Source organism: Ailuropoda melanoleuca, chromosome 3, assembly GCF_002007445.2.
Source record: "Ailuropoda melanoleuca isolate Jingjing chromosome 3, ASM200744v2, whole genome shotgun sequence".
NCBI lineage: Eukaryota > Metazoa > Chordata > Mammalia > Carnivora > Ursidae > Ailuropoda > Ailuropoda melanoleuca.
Window position 1 is genome coordinate 128,506,451 of NC_048220.1, and position 18,595 is coordinate 128,525,045.

General features: G+C 34.6%; 1 pseudogene; it reads right to left on the reverse strand.

Moving 5' to 3' along the window:
• Window positions 1-18,595, reverse strand: part of LOC100475968 — a 45,875-nt pseudogene that overhangs the window by 4,469 nt on the left and 22,811 nt on the right.

Sequence of the window (18,595 nt, forward strand, 5' to 3'; positions counted from 1 at the left end):
TTAATAATATATCTATAAAAACTATATTTAACATATATCTACCTGGGTCTAAATACATACTCCTATCCTCAATATTTAAATTTAACTTCAGAAGTATTAGGCATTTAGAAACAACAATAAAGACTAAATAAAAATAATTTTAGATGATAAATTATAAATTGCCCTAGTAGTCATTTAAATTGTGGTCTTTTTAAGAAACAAAGCACCATAAGTAAAGAACTGTACTTGGTATTATAATCTGACTGGATCAATTTCAAATCAAACAAAACATTTTCTGAAACATATTCTCAGAATAAAATGAAGATTATCTTGTAAAGAAGAATGTTCCATTATAGGAGCACTTGTCTAAGGGATATTAAAACTGACTGTATTGTTTTAGCTTAAACTAAAAAGGAACCAAATCTGAGTGACCCTGGCATGTCGGGCCTTCTACTAGCTATTAACTCTCTTGACCAATGGGCAATGGGAGTTTGTTTTTATAAATTGCCTATAGTTCTGTGAACTTCTCTTTCTCGAATAAATATCTAGGAATATATACTGAGTCACAAGGTATGTGTATGTTTAACTTGTAAAAAAGTGCCCAATTGTTTTCCACAGTGCCATTTCCAGGAATTCTTTGTGACTAATATTTTGCCAGCATTTGGTGTTGTCACTCTTTCTTCATTTTAGCCATTCTAATGAATATGTAGTGGTATTTCATTGTGGCTTTAAAAATGTATGTTCTTAATGACAAATGATACTGAATATATTTTTCTATAACTACTGGTTTTTCATCTATTTTATTTCTGCATTATTTCTAGATATATTTTGCCTTGTTTTATTTAGGTGGGTTGTCTTCTCATTGTTGAGTTGCAAATATTCTTTGTATTTTTTTGAGATGTTTTTGTAAAATAGGCATATTGCAGTTATTTTCTCCTAGTATTTTGTTGCCTTTCACTTCATCTAAGGTGGTTTTTGAAGAACAGGATGTCTTATTGATACATTGAAGTCAATTTAAACAATTTTGGTAATAATTTGCATAAAAATTGCCATAAGAATTCTTTGCCTACCCTAAGGCAATGAAGATTTTCTCCCACTTTTTCTTTTTGAAGTATTATAGTTTTAGCATTTGCAGTTAGACCATGGTCTGTCTTAGCTTCTGATGCCGAAACTTGAAATCCACAGGTAAGATAGAAAGATTGATGTAAAGTACAGGAGAGCAAGAAAAAGCTGGCACACACAAGCATGGGCTGAAGTTCACGAGTATGGATGGAAATCATGTCAGCTGTTATTGTCTCTGACCTGTTGTGGCGTGCACAACCTGCAGAATGCAGAGACAAACCCACACAGCTGATCCAAGATTTAGCCAAATTGAAGGAGGATCCTAAGGAGACTGGGCAGTTGCATGCCTACCCACTGCTTCAAGCCAGTGAGGTGAGCTAGCAGGTGAATGGCAACATTTGTGTGTGCTACAAAAATTGCTGCTGTTTAATTAACTTCCATAATCCAAATCTCATAGAGATGTTTTATTGTAGCCCACTCTAACCAGAAACATCCATTTAAGAGAATTCTGGGAGGGGCACCTGGGTGGCTTAGTCGGTTAAGCACATGCCTTCGGCTCAGGTCATGATCCCAGGGTCCTGGGATTGAGCCCTTTGTTGGGCTCTCTGTTCAGTGGGGAGACTGCTTCTCCCTCTCCTTCTGCCTGCCTCTCTGGCTGCTTGTGCTCTCTCTCTCTCCCCCTGTCAAATAAATAAATAAAATCTTAAAAAAAAAAAAAAAGAGAGAGAGAGAGAGAATTCTGGGAAACCGAGCCCAGGGTAGCAAACTGACATATTGCAAAGGACTCTGCTCTACTCTTGCCAACTTGGCACTGCCACCCATATGCATCTCCTCAAACTGTACTTAATATCCAATAAAGACACTAACTATGTCATGCTTTCCCCTAAGATAATACACAAATCCCATGTATAACCAAATATTATACATCTCCGTTCTTCCCCAAAGAGGATACAAATCTCTCTTAGTCTTTGGGTGATGTCCTTTGTTACTAGCTGATTCACTTTGACTTCCTGTAACATAAATATCATTATAGAACTTTAACTAGTAAACACATTATGATATGATAAAATGATGGAGAGGGGAAGAACACACCCACATTCAAGTCAAAATAAGGAAGAAGTAATAACTGTTGTAACAGTTATAGTTTTAGTTTCTGGAACTGGTTATGTAGTTCACATTTATGACTAATTCTATCCATTTCATAGTTCTTATATACCTAGTGAGTGCCTCCATTCGTTGTGTTTCATTTCCCGGCAGGGTTACTGAACATTCATTCCTTAAGATTCGGGACCATTGTTTTGTTTTGTTTATTTATTTGTTGGGGGGGGCAGGGGCAGAGGAAAAGAATCTTCAAGCATGCTCCCTGCTGATCCGGGAGCCCGACTTGGGGCTAGATGAGCCACCCAGGAGCCCCAAGATTCTGGGCCATTGTTATTAGTCTTGCTTTGGTTGTTGAGTTGTCGTGCCTTTCTTCAGTGGCTTTAATCACGGGCTAAGAGACTACTAAGAGGTGCTCTGGGGATGTCATTATAATTAAGAGGTTGACTCTATTTTTTATGTTTCACCATTAATAGCTTTAGATCCCCTGCATGCTACACATTGGGAAACCAAGGAATTCAAAAGCTCATCACATGTCCTTTGATTTTGCATATCTGTGGGAATTTCAACTAGTTGAAACCTCCAGCTTGTTTGTGGGAACACTCTTGTGCTGAGCACCCCTTGCTCTCCTTTTTAATCTAACCCCTTTATGAGCCCTTCACCTCAATGAGAGTCTCCAGTTTGTTGTGAGTACTAATTGTACTTTATACATATTCATGGGTGGGTGTGTTGTGTCAACTGTCTTGCCATCCAAATAAATCCCTGAGAAAGTAACCATGTTTGTTTCTGTGTTTATAAATGAAACACTCCTTCTCCTCATGTCCTTTGTGGAGTAGCAGCCTAATTCCCCTTGATACTCAGGATCAATCACCCAGCATCAGAATAAGTTTTGTTTTTGTTTTTGTTTTTGCTTTTCCCATTGATCCAATCACATGAAGAATCCAATGTGACCAGGTGGCACTTTTAATTTTTAGTTTATTGGCATCATAATTGTGTTCTCAGGTGGGAGTATTCCTCCTTTCGGAACTAAGAGCTCTAGTCCAACAGAGTCTAAAGTCAGGGGGACAGGAAGCAAATACTTTGCTACTGAATCTCCAGGATATGAGGGAGAGAAGCCATTTTCATTTCCATCCCTTGATTCCCAGACCCATGAATTCAGGCTATGAGAATAATAACATCATACTTTGGATGCTAATTTAGAGCATATATCTCATCTTGGCAGATATTGCTCCAGCCCAGCAAGGTGTTGCCACCTGGCTGGCATTGTAACTGAATCTTCAAAAGACCATTCCACCACTCCATTAAGCTAACTGCTTCAAGATGATAGGGAGCATGGCAATCCCTGTGAATTCCAAGAATGAGGGCCCCTTGCCACACTTCATTTACTGTCAGATGAGTTCTTTGTTTAAAAGTGTTGCTGTATGCAATGCTATGACAGTGGATAAGGTATCTGTAGTTTTGTCAGAAACACTGCAGAGAGAAAACACACACACAAAATATTTACTGTCTATTCTAGTAAGAAAAAAGTGCTGCTCATTCTACAATATTAAGGGTATAATATTGTCAATTTGCTTTCAGGAACCTGGTCATGGCCTTGGGGAATTTGGCCATAGTCAAGGCTAAGGACTGGTCTTTACTGTGGCAGATTAGATATTGTGCAAAGGCTATACCAGATCACTTATAGTGAATATTTGTGTTGAGATAATAATATATATTCATCGTTGCTTTACTTTTGCTATTGCTATTATATTTACTTCATTTGGGATTCATTCATTTACAATATATTGTACTATTTGTAGATATTTCCTGGTTTGTTAAATATTGATGTTAAATTTCTTATTTTTCTCTTATTTTGGTAATTTCTGGAGAAGAGAGTGCTTCAGTATTTAAAATTTTAAAACCAAAGGTTTATCTGGAAGTTACCTTTGGAATTTAAACATACCCTAGATAATGAGTTCTGGTGATGTTCGTCTGATCCACTCATTAAAAAGTTCAACTCAACCTATCACCAAATGACTTGGCAAATGTTGATGACTATTGCTTGGTTCAATTAATTTTCACCAAGGGTTGTAAAATATTACCTTTATGTTTTCCTGGGTTTATTATTCATGATTCTTCTTTTAAATATAAAGCAACCAGCCCTCATAAAATGTTTTGCCCTTAGATACAGTCAGGAAAGACATGACACATACTTGATTCTTTCTCTTTATATATACTTAGCCATTTGCAGAATGGCTTCCAGTAGCCACCAATTATTTTTCATATCATTATGAGGTTATGAATTCTTATTTTTAATGCTTTTCAACCCATTGAAATAATTTATTATTATTATTACTATTGTTATTATTTTGCTAATATTGTCTAGTGGGGATCCTCTGACAAAACCAAAATCAATGAAAACAGAATATCTCCAAAAAATCTCAAGGTTTTTTTTTTTTTTTTTTTGTCAGTATATCAAGAAAACATGCCTACATTAATAAGGAGTCAATGTAAGATACTATTTTTCCCCCCAAATTTTAAGATAATTTACCAAGTACAAATAAAAAGATATTTCAGATAAATTTGCTGATTTCAATGTTTAGTAATTACGCTATAGACTATTACTACTTTTCGCTGTTATTTAAATTGTTTTATATTCAAAGTTCCAATCATATATGTCAAATGTGCCAAGCCCCAATGATTGTTATCATTTTTGTGACTCTGAGCATTTGATATTTTCCCTGGTGATCCAAGAGCAGGGTAACTTTCCTTTTGCCCGGTATCTGGCCAAGAATATATTTCTTTGATAAACAACAAACTAAGCATGGAAAAGAAAAATGCTATGATTATAGTCTATATCTTCATAAAGCAGTATACATATTTTAATATTTCACACACCCTTTTCACCTGCTACCTCTATATCTAAACCAACGATTTCTGACAGGCTGCTCAGAAGAGCTTTGGAAATAAATATAAGTAAATGATTCAATATACTTTAGAGTGAGGTACAATTTTTAAAAATACAATTATTTATTGGCAACAATAATAAACCTAGAATTTATGTCTCCCTGTTGGTGCACATGATAATCCATTTCACTAACTCAGCTAACTTGCATAAGCAATTCTAGAACAGCTTCTTCAGAGAAAAATCTTAACAGAAAATCTCCAAGTTTGGACAAAACACCATTTGGTCTTAAGTATCTTTAGCCCAAAGTCCCTTACAGATAAGTCATTATAAACAAGTTCTTTCACTGTAGCTCATAAAAGTTTAATGATTTTTTCTTTTTAAAAAATAGATAGCTTATACCCTCAGGTAGGCCACCAATTAAGTGCTTGACCTTAGAAAAAGAAAGAAAATATTCTTTCCAATTTTCATACAATAATTTGTAGACAGTGTTCAGAAAAAGCATTCTTGAATTGGATAAAGTTGACCCAGCTCCAGAGCTGCCATTTATTAAGGTCATGATCTTGGTCAAATCACAGGTCTGAACCATTTTTCTCATTGTAAGGTAAAAATAATATAGAGCCTCTTCCAATTCTAACTGTGAGAATTAAACATTTTTTTTTTTGGTATGTGTGCACACAAGCATGCATATGTATGCATTACCATCATATCTGGTACATACATTATTAATAAACATTATAATAATTTATACCATAATTCTTATCATTACTAGTAGTAATAGACTCTCAGTGTCTTGTATTTAGCCTTAAGGATAATATGTAAGAAAAAAAAAAGAGTCTAGATCCCAATAATTTAAAATCTCATTTATAAGGTACTTTATTTCAGTCACAGTATTTTTCTCTTGGTTATGAGTCACTCCCCATTAGAAACGTTAGAGTGTTAAGAAGTAGCTTAATTCTCTCAGGCCATAAAGATAACATTTCTGCACTTATGCAGTTATTTTTAATGATGTCCTGTTAACTTAAATATTTTAAAGCAGCTTGTAAACGTATTTATATATTTTCAAAGAATACGCCATAGACTGGAAGATTGTGGGTATTGCATTTCTTTCACTCAATATCAGTATTTTTGGAAACCAAAGTAAACCTTTAATAGAGCCAATTAAGTTATGATTACAAAAGAGCACACACTGCTCAGAGACTTCTAAAGTACTTAAGCATAATGAGGGAATTTAGTGATGGTAGAGAAATTCACTCTTTATCAATTTATTCCAGTAGCCACTCTAATCATTGGGCTGTACTCATTTGAAGTATAATGAAAAGAATTTATAATGTCAAATCCAGTGGCAATATGATTTCACACTACACCAAAGAGTCTCGTCATAATAAATCTGCTATTCTGTTGCTATACAATGTAGTATTTCAAATTGTGTATCATAACTATTCTTTTGAGTTATTAACTTATTTATATATCCAGACATAAAAAAAGATTTATTAACCACATCAATGCAGGTGTTTAATAAATGCTACAGTATATTTTATTGTGATCAAATATGATATTAAATATAATTTTCCTGCAAGTTATGGGAAATAAAATATCAAATGTGTTATGAGCTGTCAGTATGATTATGAAGGGATATACCATTGTTTGTCCCATATAAGTTATTCCTTGTCCATATAAGTGAAACCTACACCACTTTAACCTGCTCTAAGCCAATAGTCTAATAGGTCTCCTTGCTTCCACCCTTGCTATCCTATATCTAGTTACCTACATCTCTAAGCACCTAGTTATCCTTTCAGCATACAAAAACAAATCATGTCATTCAATTCTCAAAAAATATGTCAAAATCAAATTCAATCCTTGAAATAATTTTCAAGGTCCCGTATGATCAGGATCTCCTCCTGCCATCTCGCCATTCCATTCCCTGCTGGTGTTCTGGAGCATTCCTTCCACTCTGATCTCCCTGCTGTTCCTGACCCCAGATACGAGATGGTTCGGTGACTAACTTCCTTGAGGTTCCTGCATACATGTCATTATATCTGAGAGGTCTTCCCTAAACATTTTATTTAAGATGGCAGCCCACACTACAGTTTCTTTCCTATCTCCTTTATTTTTAACCACAACATATCATCTGATGTTTACCATAGCACTTACATCATTCATTATACCTGTTCCCACTCATGCAGAGGGTTATTCATAAACAGAATTTTATGTAGGCAGTCAATGACTATTTGATGAATCAATGAATGAGACTTAGGTCCTGCTTTTAAATTTATTGAAATCTTCAATTTTCTACTTACAGATACATATATATTTAAGTGCTATACAAATTACTCATTGACTATTTTTAATTTCTTGCTTAAAAATGTCTATCGTGTTAAACATAATAGAGAAAATAGTATTAAAAACTCAAAAATGCCCAAAGTCACTGTGGATATTGAAATGAATTATAAATTCAATGAGAAATTTAAACTAATCTATCATGGTGTGGTTTATTTTTAAATGTAGGTCAAAAATCAACTAACATTTCTTTAAATTTTTAATCTAAGTATGCAAGTGACATTTTATATTTTATAACTATGTTATATCAATAAAGCATTACAAGAAGAGATAAATTTTACAGTTTATTTTTATTAAGCACTGATAAAATACTGTTATTAAATTTTCCAAAACTAGGAAATTTTCAGCCATTGAACTTTAGTGAAAATTTAAGCTTATGGTGTTGCATGGAAAATACAGCCCTTTTCCTATACTGTGCTACTGTCAAAGTAGACCAAGCTAAATTTGGTATAAGAGTGTCATTGAGAGTACTACCTATAATACATTTTTTCACAATGATTAACTATTTTATTCACTTGACAAATATTTAGTTTGAACAAATACTTTTCAAGCATCGAAGGTGTGCCTAGAATAAAATATATCAACAACCCAAATCTTATCATAATTATATTCTAGATCAGGGAGATATAGAGCAAGGAATTCTGTATGTAAAAGTCAAAAGATTATTTATATATAAATTTGTAAGGTGTTAAGAGATTAATATGGAGGGCTAAAAATGTTTTTTAACAGGGAATGGTTTAGATTTTGTTTAGGAAGGTGAAAAGTGGGAGTACATCAGGTCAGAGGTCTTGTTTGGAGTGAAACGGCACACTCTTAGAGGTTCTTGAGCCAAAAGATAAAAATCAATGGAAAGCATCATAAAAGCTGCCAAGTAGTATAATCTGTGGGAGCTTGTAAACCACTTAAAAAGGCATCGAAATAATTCAAGAGAGTAATTATGATGCCCTGGATTAGAGAGGTATTGGTAGAGATGCTGAGAAGCTGAACTTTTGTGAATATATTTTGCATTTGCTAATAACAGATGTAGAATATGAGAGAAAGACAAGTGTCAAGCATCCTACCACTTTTCTTTAGCCTAAGGAACAGAAAGATAGAGTTGTAAAACACTGAAACACTGAAATTGAACAGATTGAGAAGTGATGTGATTCTTTCTTTGATGAGTCAATTGAGTTAGGCAATAGTCACCAGTTATTCAATTAAACACTAACCTAGATGTTGCCATGAAGATATTTTGAAGACATGACTAAAGTCCATTGTCAGTTAACTTTAAGGAAGTGACAATATCCTAGATACTCTGGGTGAGCCTGAGTCACTTAGTTGAAAGCCCTTAAAAACACAGCTAAGTCTTCCCTGATAAAGAAATTTTACCTCTGGACAGCAGCTTTAGCTTGTGCTCTGGAATTCCAGCCTCCCCTTTCAACTTGCCCTGTAATTTGGAAATTGCCCTAGTCAGCCCTCAAATTGTATAAGCCAATTTCTTGCAATATGTCTCTTAATATATATCTTCTGATTTGCTCCTCTAGTTGGACCCTAAGTGATAAACCTAGATAGTAGGTTTTTGGGGTTTTTTTTATTTATTTTTTTGTTCTTCTTTTCCCCTCTTGAGACACCTATGAATCTCACAAATGACTATGTCAGCCAAATATTTGAAAACAAAGCTAAGTGTCATGGAAAATGTGTGGGTTGGAGGATTACATGTTGGAGTTATTAGTCCATAGATCATGAAGATAGGCAAAAATCCATTGAAGTCTGTGAAATCTGGGAACCTGTGAATGATAACTTATTTGGAAGAGAGGTCTTTCCAGATGGACTTAATTAAGGGTTCTTAAATAAAGAGATTGTCCTGGATTACCAAAGTGGGCCAAAAATCCAATGGCAATTCCCCTTTTAAGAGACACGCAGAGAACTGACATACAAAGAAAGAGGGAGCCTGATTACAGAGGCAGAGGTGGCAGTCATGCAGACACAAGTCAAGGAATGGTGACAGCTGCCAGGAGCTGGAGATGATGGAGTGCAGCCATGCCAGCAGGTTCCAGATTCTAGAACCCTGCCCTTTAGAACTGTAAGATGATATTTTTTTAAGCCACCCATTTTGTGATAATTTGTTGAAAAATAATACAATTGTATTTAAAACCATAAGACTGAAGAAGACAAATGAGAATATGAGTTTAGATAGAAATAAGGATAAGAACTGACTCCTGGGAAGTCAGATTTAGGAGTTTAAAGCAGGAATTTGGGAAAATAAAGAGAACCTAACAAAGGTATTTGAGAAGGAACACCCAGAAAGGTGTTATGAGAACAGGCAGAGTGTTAGTTCAGCATCTAGGAAAACTAAGGGTTGTAAGGAAAATGTGGACAACTTCAGCAAACTCAGAGAGGACAAAAGAGATAAATATTGAGAACTGGCATTTATACTTGGTGAGTTCTAGTCATTGATACTTTTTATAATGAAAGTTTCAGTCTTGTGTGGCTGTGAAGGGCTGATTTCAGTGCTCAACAGAGAATGGTCAGAGGGAAAATAAAACGTTGACTAACAACTCTATTGTGGCATTTTTGTTTTAAAGGAAAACTGAAGGAAATAGCTTGGGCACCTGGGAGGCTCAGTTGTTTAGGGTCTGCCTTCAGCTCAGGTCATGATCTCAGGGTCCTGAGATCGAGTCCCATATCCAGCTCCCTGCTCATTGGGGAGTCTGCTTCTCCCTCTCCTTCTGCCACTCCCCCTGCTCTCTCTCTCTCTCATTCTGTCAAATAAATAAATAAAAAATCTTTTAAAAAGAAGAAGAGAATAGTAGCTAGACAAAATAGTGAGGTCTAGGATGTGTGTATCTGTGTGGAGGGGGGTGTGATGGGAGACAATATATTATATTGGCTCACGGGCAAACTGCCACCCCTACAAAGAAAGTAATAAAATAATAAGAAGTAACAAAAGCAAAAACAATAAAAACCTGCCCTGAGTGTGTTAACAGAATTGATTTATTGAGCTCCTGGGGAAGAAGAAGCCCTTATTTGAATGAGATTACTGGAGAGTGGACATTAAAAATGGGCTCTGGGAACTTCTCTGACTCAGAATATGGAGACTCAGTTGTTCTTTCTGAGAATAGTAAGTGAAATTGCTACTTTAATTATGTAACTAGACAAAAGTTATTGGCCTCTGTTTTATACTTTGAATGCCCAATTTGTCCAGTTCCAGAAAAGATATGGCATATGCAGACCAGGTGTGGATTATTGACAAAAAAATGATATTGTGACAACAGTGGCTAGTATTGTCTGTTTTGTTTCCTTAATAGAAAAGTTTCTTTGTCAACATTTGTTTTTTGGGGTTTTTGTATGTTTGTTTGTTTTTGTTTTGTTTTGTTTTGTTTTGTTTTGTTTTATTGGATTTTTTTGGGTCATTGAACCAGCTGGGAATTTATTTCTCTGTATATTTATATTATTTGCCAACTGACGTCAGCATTTTTTTAAAGATATTATTTATTTATTCGACAGTGATAGAGACAGCCAGCGAGAGAGGGAACACAAGCAGGGGGAGTGGGAGAGGAAGAAGCAGGCTTATAGCGGAGGAGCCGGACATGGGGCTCCATCCCAGAACGCCGGGATCACGCCCTGAGCCGATGGCAGACGCTTAACTGCTGTGCCACGCAGGCGCCCCATCAGCATTTTTTATAAAGAGAGATGATCTGTTTTTTTGGACAAAGGTTAATGTTTATTACAAAAAGTGTACTGAAGTACATTTTAGGACACCAAAAATGAGAGACTGATAAAACTTTTCTGGTGCTCCTTTACTTTCTATTTAAAATAATGTTTTTTTTTTTTTATCTATTAGAAAGAGAGATAGAGAGAGGAAGCACAAGCAGGGGAAGGGGCACAGGGAGAAGCAGCGTCCCCTCTGAGTAGGGAGCCCAATGCAGGGCTCAATCCCAGGACTCTGAGATCATGACCTGAGCTAAAGGCAGACGCTTAACCCAACGAGTCAGCCAGACATCCCTTTTTAAAATAATCATAAATATCTTTTATATTTTAAACTTGTTTCTTTGCTCCTCTAATGTGACTTAAGGTTTGTCATTCTTTTTCTCCCATCCTGTCTCCCTCCTTTTCTCCCTCCCTCAGTCCTTCCCTCCCTCCCTTCTTACCGTCCTTCCTCCCTTTCTCTTCTCATGTCTCCCTGTCTTCTATAATCTTTTATCTTAGTAGTTGTGAAACAAGCAGAGAACATGCAAAATTATTTTTCCTTACAATCAGATTTTTACAAAAAATAAGGAGAATTTTTAAGAGAGGAAAATGTATTGATCTCTTATTTTATATCTTTTCTGGAAATGGTAATGATCGACAATGCCAATATCCAATTACACATTTTCTTACCCTATTAAGCAGTAAGAGGAAGATTTTTACTTTGCTATCAAAATGTTAAAGGTAAAAAGTATATCTGTTTCTGAGAAAGAGAAGTACCATAAGAATCTCCTCAAAATAGCATGTACCTCTCTTCCCTTTCCTTGTTCCCACGTGCATCTCTTCTCTCTGGTGACGTTCGGCCCAGTCCTTCAGTTCTAAGCTGCAGAACTCCTAGTGACAGTTTATCAATCTTTCTCTTTGAAGACAAAGAAAGCCTTGACATACGGCCAATAGCCAGAGAGCTCTCTGACCTGAAATCTAGACCATTCAAGTATTTCCCGGAATGGATTAAATGTATTGTAATGATTCTTTCATGGGGCCAAAAGCTAGATAACAATATTGTGGGCAGAAATGGCTTTTTAATTGATAGATAATTCAACTGTTCCTTGTGTCAGAAGATGTTAGATTCTCAGAGGAAATATGAATATAGAACATGAACCATAGATGGGCTTAAGGGGAAGGTGATTTCTATTTGAATACTAAAAAATCAGGCACATCAGTCAGTGAGGAAGGAAGAAATTATATGGGGCTTTCCTAGTGCTTAGAAGTACACTGATTTTTGCTACATGGCACAAGAAAAGCAAAAGGTAGGAAAACAACCTAGTAAGAAACCCTTGTGGCCTCCCTTATATCCTTCTATACTTTAGACATATGGATTTTTCTTAGATTTATTTTCTTTTTAAGATTCCCAGGGATATGAACATGCTAAGCCCACACCTTGACAAGATTACAGTAGAAGAGAGGATTCATGGAAATAAAAGAGAGATTGTGATCTCTTCCCCAAAATTCTGTATTTGCACAACATTTGAATTTTATTAAGCAATTTCAAAGGGCCAATCATTATTCAAAAACTTTATATTATTGACCCATTGAATGTCCACAACAAGTTTGAGAAGGAGGTCATTTTTGAAGCGCTGAGCATTTTGCCTGTGGTTACATAGGTAAGCAGCCACATAGTCGTGAGTGAATTCTAGCTGAGACTGGCAATGCGATGTTCTTTTTTTTTTTTTTTTTAAGATTTACTTATTTATTTAAGAGAGAGAGAGAGAGAGAAAGAGAGTATGCACATGAGTGGAGAGGGGGCAGAGGGAGAGAATCTTCAAGCAGACTCCCCACTGAGTATGGAGCCTCATGCAGGCCTCGATCCCACAACCCCTGAGATCATGACCTGAGCTGAAACCATGAGTTGGACCCTCAAGCAGCTGAGCCGCCCAGGCGCCCCTGCAGTGTTCTTAGTAGCTATACTGAAGGTCTGCAGGGTCAATATCTGTAAGAAAAATACACGTCTCATTTACATACATACCCCAATTTTAGTTTTTACTTCACGAATATCTTGTTCCTTAGAAAGGATTCCAGTTTTTTCCTACTACCTCTCTTGGATGTTGTGTATTCCAAGAGATGCATCAAGATGCTAGTGAAAGGCTGCAGAACACTTTCTCTTCAATTTGAAAGCTTTGTCTTCCCAGAATAAAAGGAAATGTTCCAGGGGCTGTGACAGCACTAACTCAACCATCACTGTATGATATACTTCAAAAACACTTCAGTGACATACAATTTGTCTTTACGTTTTCCTGATTATTTCTCATGAAATCCATAACACACACTAGACATTATCAGTCCCTGATTTTCTTACATTTGTGTGGCTCTCTAAACTATTCTGTTGTCAAAAGTATTTAATTGTTTGCAATCACCACACTTACATCATGAATAAAGGTCTCATCTTGGGGTTGGAGAAGGAAGCTCACTGAGATTCAGATTCTTTCTCCATCAAAATAAGGTGGCTGAGCTATAGAAACTTTAAAATTCAGTTTGAGCCACAAACATTTTATGTCATCTAGAACTACTTCATAAATATAATGAAATCATAGAAATCGTCATGAACATTTCTTCTAAGGCTTTAGGAAAACCAAAGCACGAAGATAAGCAAAACGTCTTGTATTTTTGTATTAGCTAGATACTTGCAAGCATGTGCACTTGTATGCAAGCTAGGAATCTTGTATACAGGCTGTATTTAGTAAAAGCAAATTTATAGTAGAGAAGATATGCATATGACATTCTCTGGGTTTTTTTTTTTTTCAGTACTTTTTAAAACAAATCAAATTTCCTTTTGAAAAGATAATTGATCTCATAATAAATTAAAAAGATAAAATTGTTATTGAAAGATAATTATTTAAAACATTTGAATATTATGATAAAAGTTTACTTTATCTGCAACAATTTATCTGTAAATAAAACCAGTCTGCTATATGTCTAAACTACACTTTGATTGTGGATACTTAAGTTTCTATGACATTATTTCATGTATTTCTTTGAATGCTTGAAATAATTTCCAAATAAAAATAAAATAAACTTTGAAAAAATAGAATTTGAAGATATAAATAAGGATAGAATTTTATTTTAAGGATAGGTAGGTAAAGAGCTGCAAGTAGTCTAAAATATTTTTAAGGATTAAATAGAAAGAGCAGGGGAGTAACATTTTTTTTTAAGATGGTCAAAAAATAAATATGGGCTATACATGCCTTAAATCACTTCAGAATATTGCTAGATATGATACAAACAAATATACTCAGAAACAAAGCCCCTCAATTCACATCAAATTACATAACATAAAAATAAATTGGACATAAAAGGAAAATACACACACACACACACACCTCAAAGAAAGGAAATCACAAGATTAAAACAGTCTACAACCAAAATACTGTTGGGTAAAAGAGTTACTGAGGAGGTGCATATATCTTCTTCTATGTTGACCACATACATTTAAATTTCTAAATAGATCTTTCTCTGTAATCCATTCAGAAATACATTTCGTGCTGTTTTTACCTCCCATAGATACTATTTTATACTGAAAGTGGTCCTTAGGAGGCTGTGAATAATTGAAAAGGAAAGATAAGGCATACAATAAAAAAGAAAAGCAGGCCAGTGTTCAGAAATAATTTTTTACAATGCTGAATAAGAAACACTTGAATGCACTTGTGACATTCCATTTGTATTAATATCGTGGAGTAAGGGTTTTCCTTTTTTTATCGCCTTGAAACCATCTCTTCAAACAAAGTCTTACCCAGAAGCATAAACAAATAAAAAATATAACCGCAGCACAATGTTTGTTCAAAAGACATTTTTGGGGACAGTAGTATAGAAGGGTCTGCCTATTTATAGACACACACACACACACACACACACACACACACACACACACGGATAGTACCAAGAGGTCTTGGTTACATTACCATTACATTTTTCAAACATTTCATTTTAAATTTTACATATCTCAATCCTTAAAAACTTAGGGAGAATAAAAAACACTTAATGTAATCATATCATAGTAAAAATAGAGACTATATAAAATAGGAAGTGAAAATTTTACAGACAGGAAGTGGATGCTTAATTATATAAAACATGCAGGAAATATCAGAATATCAGAAATGAGGCATTAATTACATGATTCTCCATTCTTTCCAAAAGGTCAAGGTTATTTTTTTTTATACACCATATAATGCCTGATCTTCACATACGATGTAGAACGTTTAAATCACACATTTTGTTGGAACAAGTCCACATAAGTTTGCAAATAATATATGAGAATATAGTCAAAATCTATTTTGATCTCCCATGTAAAATAGTTGTTCTCACACAGCATTGTGAGTATAGATTCAGTTCATATATTCCCAGAATTATATCTCTTATGTGTGCCAGTTGTCTTGATGTATCCTAAAAGGATACATGTTGATGAAACTTTTCTGGGCAAACTATCCAAAGTAAGGATGGGATTATTGTTCAGTAATGGATTGCATCAAGAAACAGTTCAGCAGGAACTGAATTAATTAATACAGCTATGCTGGCAGCATTCCCATGTTGACAGCAATTTTTAGAAAAATATCTTTTTGTTTATTGTTTAAAAAGATGTGAGAATTTGGTAATATAAAAAAGTATAGAGACAATAAAGGGAAGAAAATCTTGCACAAGGAAAAAAATTTGATAGGATCAAGAACTTTTTTTCATATTATATCCTTTCTGGAAATACTGGAGACAGAAAATAATCATTCTCAAAAGAAATAATATATATATATATGTATATATGTATACATATATATATATATATATATTTAAAAGTAGTATATGAATATCTCCAAGAACTTTTAATTTAAAAATTCTAGAACAGGCACAGTATCTGCACATTAGTTCAACAAAGACCTTATCAAAGAACACAAAGAAACCCAGTTATGTTTCTAGAAGCACTATTTATCTAAATTACAGTCATCAGGATTACCAGCTGCATCTATACTCCTTAGATTTCTGCTCTAGGCAACTTAAATCTTAGAACTACTTTTAGTAAAGGGATCTAGGAAAATGCAATGAGATAACTGAGTGTTACGTTAAACTTATTGTGACACAGGAAAAAGAAAACGAACAAAGTTATTTGATAAGAAGGCCATGCCCCACTAACAGCCTGTATCATCTAAGTTTTAAAGGGGTCATATCCATAAATCTTCTATGTACTTTCTTGTTTTATTTAACAATGTTGCTTTTTTACATCATTATGCTGCCCTGTGTTTACTGAGAGCTTGTATCTATCCCATTCTCCTGCCATTGTTGGACTCCTCTCCAGCTTGAATTGGGTCTGCAAACTTTGACAAACATCAAAGTTACTTGATAAGCTTGTCAAAGATCCTGATCCCTGTCCCAACCCTAAGAGCAACTCACCATCCCTGGGGAAAGTCCAAGAGGATTTTAAAATAACAAACAACAGCTACAAGAAAAACCAAAAAAAAACCCAAAAAAACAAAAAATCCCAAATCAAAGAAACAAAAAGACTCCAAATAATTCTGATAAATACATTCCTCTGACCCATCTTTGAAATCTCTGTTTGGGTTTTCCCAGGCAAACTTTTGACCTTTTAGAAAAGAACCATAGTAATGTTCTTTTAAAAATAAACTGTCAAGTAAGGGACAATGTAAGTAATCCTTTCCGTCCCATATTTCTGTACCTGCATGCTCTCTCCTCAGAAAGAACCACTATTAACACACCAGCTCTTTTTATTTCCTTAAATTGTTTGATGGGTGCCTTTGTCAACAAAACAGTATGTCTATGTTGATTTTTCTTTTCATCTGCTTTAAGCATCATCTATATAAATAATCCTATGACTAATAAGGTGTAGCTCAAATTTACCCACTCTCAATAAAAATGTATTACTAATTTACTAACCTGAAACTAATACAATATTGTATGTCAACTACTCTTCAATATTTTATAAATACATACATACACACACACAAATAAATTGATCCTCTGCAGTTCTGTATTAAAATACTTAATTCTGTATAAAATTCTACTAAATTCTATATTGAGATACTTCATTAAAATTTCATCTGTGCTGCAAACATTCACGTGTTTTCAGATTTCCTTCATCTATTCTTTCATGTCTATTTCCTGCTAAAGGGATTGGAGAAACTATGTTTCTGTTTCCATTGTTCGGTTTGCTTTTGAGGCTGTGACCTCCTGACCAGAGGCAGCAAGCATTGCTGCGAAATGTATCAGGTGGACTTTGCTACCTCTTTTTCCAAGTACTACGAACAGTGATAAGTTTGCTTGCATGACTCATTACTGAACTTGAAATAAAGTAGAAGAGGCCTAATATATTATCAATACCATGTACCCATGTTAACGGGCTCAAGCTCTTGTGCCTGGATAGTACATAATTAACATGTCACAAAAACTTACTATAAAACTGTTCACTATTTGGAAGAATAAATTCACATTCCATTAAATAAGGATCATCACCACTTTAATGGTCTACATGTTGCATTTTAATAGCCATATAAGTAACCAGAAAATTAAATAGGTCTTTTAGCTAATACGTATTTTCACATTTGAGTGTACTCCTGGCAGAAGATAACTGGGATAGTCGCAACTGATCAGATCCCATTAATGTGAGATTGCTTGTGAAGGAGTACACTTTCTATTATCTTGTGTGGAAATGTTATGCAAATTATTGGTAAATGTGAAATCCTCAAGAGCAAAGCTACATTAACTATTCCTATTGCGAAGGTATGCTCAATAATTTACAATCCATCAATGGCTGAATTGGAAACAAATTGTTTCTCTGCAGTTTCCCTAACGCAATAGAAATGTAAACAGCACCATCTTCTGGATTAGACAAACTCTCATCATTGTTTTAGACAAACTCATCGTTTTACAAGATGCTCTCCATGTGTTCTCAGAAAGAGGTGAATCTAACAGATACTAAGCATTACACGTGTACCTGTGTATCTGGAAGTAGTTATGGTTGATTTTAAGCGTGACAGGTTTAGACACTAACTCAATAATATGTGGGGAAAATATAAGCGTTTTTGTGTACATTTAATTAGAACATTTAATTATAATCCAAATATAAATAGTTTTGAACGCAATAAATAGGGGAATATCATTCTGATCTGATTAACTTCATCTTTCCATAGCCAGAAAGCATCTGAAGTAGAAAAAAGAACATTTCATAACTTGACAGTTTCCTTGGAAAAGTAAAACAGAAAATAGACACAACATCAATTTGCACAGCCAGTGTCCTCATCCCAAAAGGCAAACTCTGATAGAAAGGGGGGAAAATATATATATATATATAAAATTTCCTTATCTCACTAGTAATTACCCTTCACAGGAAGAAAGTATTCAAGGAAATTTTGTGTACCACTATATCACTGTGTTTTCAAATGAAATATAATTCTAGTGATTTAAATTTACATTTGCCAATTTTGGAGGTAAATTTATGATACTTTTATTTTTTTAGCTCAAGAGAATGTGAAAAAAAAACTAAGGAAATCAAGAAAGAAAAATCAAGATACA